General features: G+C 39.2%; 1 pseudogene; it reads right to left on the bottom strand.

Annotated features, from left to right (window-relative positions):
- Positions 1-3,169: 3,169 nt before the first annotated feature.
- LOC129481903 (aspartate aminotransferase, mitochondrial-like) lies at positions 3,170-4,641 on the bottom strand (annotated as a pseudogene).
- Between the last annotated feature and the right edge of the window lie 2,582 nt (positions 4,642-7,223).

Here is a 7,223-nt window from a genome sequence, read left to right on the forward strand (position 1 = left end):
ATAAGACCAATATGAGACCCTCTTCAGAACGAAGTACTGAAACAAACCAAAAACCAGGCAGTTAGTAGAATTTGGAAGCTGAACATAAGACTTAAGAGGTATGAAGCAGAGGACGGGTCATAATGAGGAAGGTGGAGTTATGAAGACATAGAGTTATAGTCAGCTGAAACTGTAAAAAAAAAAAAATGTAGTCTATTTGTTACCAGAAAGCATGAAGTAATAAAAAAGATATACACAATATATAGAGAGACTAAGCAAGTAGTAAAAGGAGAAGAAAATGTCTGGTTGGAGAGCAGCTGGATAATGTGAAGTTGGAGTCCTCTAGTGCATATACTTGAATGCCAGCTAGTACAGTTCCCACTGCTATCTTGGATCCACTGCCAGTTCAGATGGTACTTAACAATGGAATGAGTTTCATACTTTTCTCCTCTCAAGATAGCCATCTTTCTGTAACCCATAACTTGGTGTTCCCGGAAGTAGTCTCTATCACTTGCAGCCAGATAAAACATCAAATACGAAAACACAATACCAACATAGGCTGTGACATCTTCATAAAAGTGGTAGTTATAAGTCAGTAAATGTCTATGATATGTCTGGTACTTTATGCATAATATTTACATGCTTCACGGCAGCTCTGGAAAATATTACCAGCTCCGCTTTACAGATGAGAAGACTGGGACTCAAATGTTGGAAGGGCTTGTCCATGGGCAAAAGTCTAGTAAGCAATAAAGCGGAATGCAAACCCAGCTCTTTTGGTTCCAGAGCCTGAGCTCTTTCCCCTGTGGCACACTGTGTTCTCAATTCCTGAAACACGGAGTGACATTATAATTAGAAAAGTTTACTTTGAATTACATTGTATAAATCATACACAACTTATCTACCCAATTAGAAGCATATGAAAGAATTCCCTATTTAGTTCTGGTTCTGATACTATCAGTATAGCTGATAATGTCCTCAGGCCTCCAAGTAGGAAATACATCTTCTGTAATGCTAAATGTCTATTTGCTTTGGACTAAGGCTCTGGAGAGAAGCACAACCTAAACTACTCAGTTTTCTTCTAAAAATCAGGGTCTTTTTGTGAGCCCCATGGGAATGCCACCATCTGACCAAAACAAAACCAGTAAGTGTCCTCTAGTATGGGAAGCTTAAGCCGATCAGATAATGGCCAGAGTAAAAATCTGTTATGTTCATTTAAAGGACACTGATTGAGCTTTCTACATGTTTCAGATAGTCTCCTTGTTGCTAAGAACATAGCAATGGGTGTAACAGGCAAGGTCCTGCTGTCACAGAATAAATATTTTAGCAAGGAAAACTTTTTTTAAAAAAGAGGGAACAAATAAGTGCAATCATTTTGACTAGTGTTAGCTATAATAAATAAAACTTTTCAAAAATAAATGAAATAGAATGAAGTAGAGATAGGAGAACTATATTAGATAGGATTGTCACAGAAGCCTTCTGTCATTATTTTTAGTTAAGGCCTGAATGCTGAACAGGAATAAGCCACATACATATCAGGAAAAGAAATTTCCAGGCAAAGAAAAGAACAAGTGGAGAGGCTCCAAGGCAGAGACAATCTTGATAAGTTAGCAGCACAGGAAGAGAGGAAGTGTGGCTTGAGTGATGTCACTGAAGAGCAGAGTTGGAGAAGATGAGGTAGCAGTGGATAAGGCCATGCAGAAGTTGGGATTTTACCCTGAGGGCAAATGTGTAAATATTTTTTAAAAATTAAGCATAAGAATGACCTGAAGGCACATGGATGCGTTGTGGTCACCATGGGAAGACTGTCTGTATTTACTGACGTTCTTCCACGTTAAAGACCTCATTGTGAACACCATCACTTTGGTGAATGTATCACTGCCTAGTGTTTGGTCCTTGGGTTTGAAGAACAACATTTGATTGTTTTATCACATCAAATGAAAATGCATGTCTTTAAGGCTAAACGTACGTTAATCAAGGACTTAGGGATCTATGTAGTAATATAACTAGAATGTCCATATACTAATCTCCAATAAGAAATTATCAGAATCCAAAAACCTCAAAGTCCACTTGCTACCACCACTGGCATTCATTACTACTTTGTTAATGAATCTGGAATAGCAGAAGACCATTGGCTAAAACTCTTTTCCCTGTGGACAGTGCTTAGATGAGCACAAGTCAAGTTGGCTTGCAACACTCTGTCATGGCCATTGTTCCTTGATTAGCTTACCTGCTGTCTTGGTTCATTTTGTGCCACTATAACAAAATATTACTGATACCTGCTGTCTCTGTTTTGTGCTGCTATAGTAAAATAGCACAGACTGGGTAATTTACAAACTATAAATTTTATTTGGCTCATGATTTTGGAGGCTGGCAAGTCCAAGATCAAGGATCCTCATCTAGTAAGGGCCTTTTTGCTGTGTCAGAACATGGCAGGAGGCATCACATGGCAAAAGAAAGAACAAGAGGAAGCCAAAACTTTTATAACAAATTCACTCCTGTGATAACAATATTATTCTATTCATAAGAGAGGCCTTATGACTTAATCACCTTTTAAAGGTTCCACGTCTTGACACTATTGCATTGGGAGTTAAGTTTTCAACACATGAACTTGGAGGGACACATTCAAATCATAGCACCTGCCTTCTAAGAGAGTCTTTCATTAGATCTCATATATTCAATTAGATGGTTGTGAAGTTTGCTGGCCTGGGAGCCATTCAGCTTCCTTTCAATGACTTTGCATATCTCTTCTCAGGTTACATATTGATTTTTTTTAATGTAACTCCACTTTCATTCATGTCTAGATTCTTGGGGGTTCAGCTCACTGTAGCCACTGAAAACTGTCAGCCTCTGGGATAAGAAAAATGTAGAGCTAAATCAAATAATGTACTAAGTGTTAACATTCCTGACTATCAGAGAATAAGCACACTCACTAATTGTAAGTTAGGTCGTCTCTGAAAGTATTTGACAGATTGACTTCCTTCCTTCCTCTAGAATCTATTTCTCTCAGACTTTGAGTGTCTCAGTCTTGCCCCGAACTGTATGACACTTCAGTTAAAGCTTCTAAAATATTCCAATGTCATAATTGACAGGTTTCCTTGTGTGATGACTTTCTTGCACATGTAAACTCTTTGAGAAAAGTTGGATTAAAAGGACAGGGAAGAGTTTGGTTTAGAGCCACAATGTTCCAGACGCCAGCCACGGATGCCTCTGCCCTATGTCACTACATGTTCTTTTCTGAGAAACATTCAGTTACTGAGTGTTACACACTGTGGTTGAAGGAAATGATCCACTCACCACCATCCACCCTCTGTCATCCTCTGTGTGAAGCTCTCAGTAGCAGAGGCTGAAGACAGAAAGGTCGTCTCTGTTTCCTTGCATCAGGTGCATTACTTGGTGACCTGGTGAATGGCATGGACAAGGTAGCCCACATTGCTGGAGGTGACCTCTGCCTCAGAGAAGCGGCCGTCCTTTGTCATGTAGATGGAGGACTCCTTGCTCAGCCTTTCCACCTGTTCAGGCTTTAGCCCTGTGAAAAAAAACATGTCAATTTGGGCAGTGATGTGTGGCCAGTCGTGAGTGGAACCCTCCTTCTTGAGATTAGAGACCAGCTGACTCTGCATGCTAATGATGCGATGGGCCTTGCCTTTCACTTCTTGCAACCACTGTTTTCGCAAATCTGGAGCGTTCAGAATGATAGAAGCAAATGGGTTCCATTGAGAGGAGGGTTGGAATACATGGGACGGATCAAGATCTTCAACTGTGACTCTACCCTCTTGGCTTCATCCGCATCTTTGCAAACCACGGTGAAGCCTGCTACACCCTCACTATATAAGCCCATGTTTTGGTGTATGATTGGCAGAGACAATGGCGTATGATTGGCAGAGTGGCGCACAGCCCAGGCATCCTTGTTACCATCACCACTGGCAAAGCCTTGGTAGGCCATGTGGAAGAGCGCAAAGAGATTTTTTTTCTTCACCACTGTTGCTATTTCCTTCCACTGCTTGGGACCAGGGTCCACTCCCGTGGGATTATGGGCACAGGCATGCAGAAGAAGAAGACTTTGCTCTGGTATTTTTGAAATGCCCTCCATAGTGCCCGTGAAGTCAAAACCACAAGTCTTGGGGTCATAATACCGATAACCTTGTAGCTGCATGCCAATATCCCTGAAAATGGGTGTGTGATTTCCCCAGGTTGGTTTGGGCAGAAAGACATCTTGGCTGAACTTAAGAAATCTTTGCAGAAAACTGGCTCTGATCCTTAGGGCACCAGTTCCAGAAATGGTCTGCACAGTGACAAACTGTCCACGTTTCAAGACTTTGCTGTTCTCGCCCAAGGCTACTTCTGCAGATGCCTTGCAAAATTCAGCCAGCCCCCTAATGGAGAGGTATTCCTCATCCAAATTTTTGGCTGCAATCTGGGCCTCTGCCTTGTGGACACTGTAAGGCTTTCCATTGTGGTCCCTGTAGGCACTAACTCCCAGATTCATCTTTTTGCTATTGGTGTCCCTCCTAAAGGCTTCAGTGACTCCCAGGATGGGATCTGGTGGTCCCATCTCCACATGGTTCCACCAGGAGCTGGCTCTGGCAGGGGCATCAGAGGCGATCCCTGGTGGAAGGTGGTGGCGATCCCGGAGAGGAAGCAGCTGGAGCGCAGAGGGGCCATGATGGACGGTAGGAGGGCAGTGGGCAGCCACAGGACTGAGCAGAGGGCAAGCATAAAATTCTCTTTTTTAAGGAATTTACAGTGGGAAATGTAGAGGGAACCAGAGTAAGCAGGGAGAGCTAAAACAGGAAATAAGTTATGGGAGAATTCCATAGAATTCATGAAAAGCTGAAGTTATGAAGAAGCAGAAACTGAGTAAGATGAAGAAATCGAAGCTATTAGTAGGCAGTGGATTAAGTTATATGTATGTTTACATATATGTATATCTGTATATATACACATGAAAGAATGATTTATTTGATAATGATAACTAGAGAAGCAAATATGCAGAATTTTAATCTTTGTACACTGGGAGGAAAAATAGATTAGTTACAAACACTTACTCTGAGGTCCCTAGAGACCGTTGGGGATATATATATATATATATATATAGTTACTAAACTCCATTCCCCTGTGAGTCCTGGCTGTCAGGCCACATGGCTGAATGGCTAGACCTTGATTCTCATAAGATTATCACAAGCATATTATTTTAATGTGTCATTATATACGTAACTCAGATGAATTTCTACTCACTTCTTTGAGAACAGCCTAATGAAAAAATAGAGATACTATATCTCAGTGCTATATGCAAATTGCCCTCAATGGCAAGAAATTACTTTATTTACGTAATAGACAAGCATTTTGAGAAAGCGCACTGATGATGGGCACGGCTTCTGTTTATCCCAGTCCATATTAAGGGACCTGATTTGAACAGATTTTATGTTTTGTCTGTTATGTCTATATAAAGATTTCATATTTTCAGGTATTTATTTTTAAGGATGAAAAGAAATCATTGGAAAGTGAAAAATAATGTAACATGATCAACATTTGTAATCATTTAAAATTATATTTGAAGTTTTTTTTATGTTGTTTTATTGGTAATAGGTATCACAGTGAGTAAAAAAATTCAGTGGGAGTCCACACCATTAGTACCAAATGAGAACATTACTATATTTTCTAACTTGGCAACACGTCAGAATTGCGATTATCTAAAAATTTTGTAATTCAATCAATGGGTGTTTTTATTTTAATTAAATGCCTGTTGTTCTCCAGAGATGAGATTAGCCTATGAAAACAATGTTTATTGGAATTTTTTTTACTGCTACCAAGTACAAATCTCTTACAAATCTTCCCCGCCATCCATACCCACATCCTTCACCCTGTGTGCTCTCAGTGTATATGTGCGTGCACACCTTGTGGCAGCAGGGGATAAATGCAGCCAGAGGAAAAAAGAACTAGCAATCTAAAAATATAGTTGTTATTTTAGCTGCATGCTGATAAAGTTGTAGATTATTCTCTCTTTTTTTAAAAATAAACTTTGACCTGAAACTCAAGAAAATTCTTGAAATCCAACTAGCTCTAATTGTTTCTAAATAAAAATATAGACTGACATAAACACTGAATGGCTCCTGGGCAATGTATTATTGCAGGTTAAATACATTTTGCCCTGAAGGCTGCAGTTCATAGGGTACAGATAACAAGAGAAATGAAATTGGTGATCTCAGCTAGTCCAGAGTGGATATTAGCATATATCACCAAACTGTCTCCAAATGTGACCCTATTTGCACTATCAGACTCTGTGTCCTCAGGAAATTGTTGCTAGTGAGAGAAGGGGGGAAAAAAGAAAAGAAGAGAGGGGCTGGTACTGGTGGGAAGGGCATATTAATAAGACTGAAAAAGTAGAACATTTTCCTGATCTAATATTCTTTGCATTCTCTCCCTTCTTTAAGAACAAGGAAGAAGAAATAGCACTCCCTTTCTTAGCCTAAAGGGAGCATAAAGAACAATGCCTTCTAGGAATGCTAGGACATTTCCATTTTTCTCTTTGGTGTTTTTAACACTTTGTGACTAGAGAGAAAAAAAATTGCCAATATGACTTTAAGTTTAAGAATCAGCACTCACCAATTATTGCCAAATTTAGATCCTTGAAAGCAAAAAAGAAAAAATTCAGCATAGGTATTGAAGAGGAGGCTAGATGGAGAAAGCTCTAATCCTTCAGGAGCCGAATGAATCTATGTTTCTGTACTATTAAGTACGGTAAAAAAGGCCAAAGTCATGGGCATTAGCCCCACAGGGGCCAGTTAGCTAGACTCAAATTCAAGGCCATGGAATATATATATATAACTTTGCTGCTGGCAGTTAATTATATCAATGACTATCAGGAGGAATAAAAAAGTGTCTTCTCAGTGCCTACTTTAACGTTGCCTAACACTTTCAGCTCGGCTGTGATAATTGTCAAAAAAATTTTAAAAATGCAAACAATTTTAAAATTATATTAGCTTTGAATATAAACTTATATCCATGAGATGCTATACAAGCATGGCCTTTGTAAAATACAACTAGGCCTGACTTTTGTAGAACGAATTTTAGTATTTATTTATTCAAAGCTAAGACAAAATAGTCTAATTTTTGCCTCATAGTTTATACTAGTTTTTCTTATTGCAGCATTCTCCATTACAAAAGAGCTTATAAATAGCATGTTAAATAATCATGAGAGTTTTTTAATTCATAAAGATTGATTTTGCCTTTCCCTTCTAAATTAT

This window comes from Symphalangus syndactylus, chromosome 5 (assembly GCF_028878055.3).
Source record: "Symphalangus syndactylus isolate Jambi chromosome 5, NHGRI_mSymSyn1-v2.1_pri, whole genome shotgun sequence".
In the NCBI taxonomy this organism is placed as follows: domain Eukaryota; kingdom Metazoa; phylum Chordata; class Mammalia; order Primates; family Hylobatidae; genus Symphalangus; species Symphalangus syndactylus.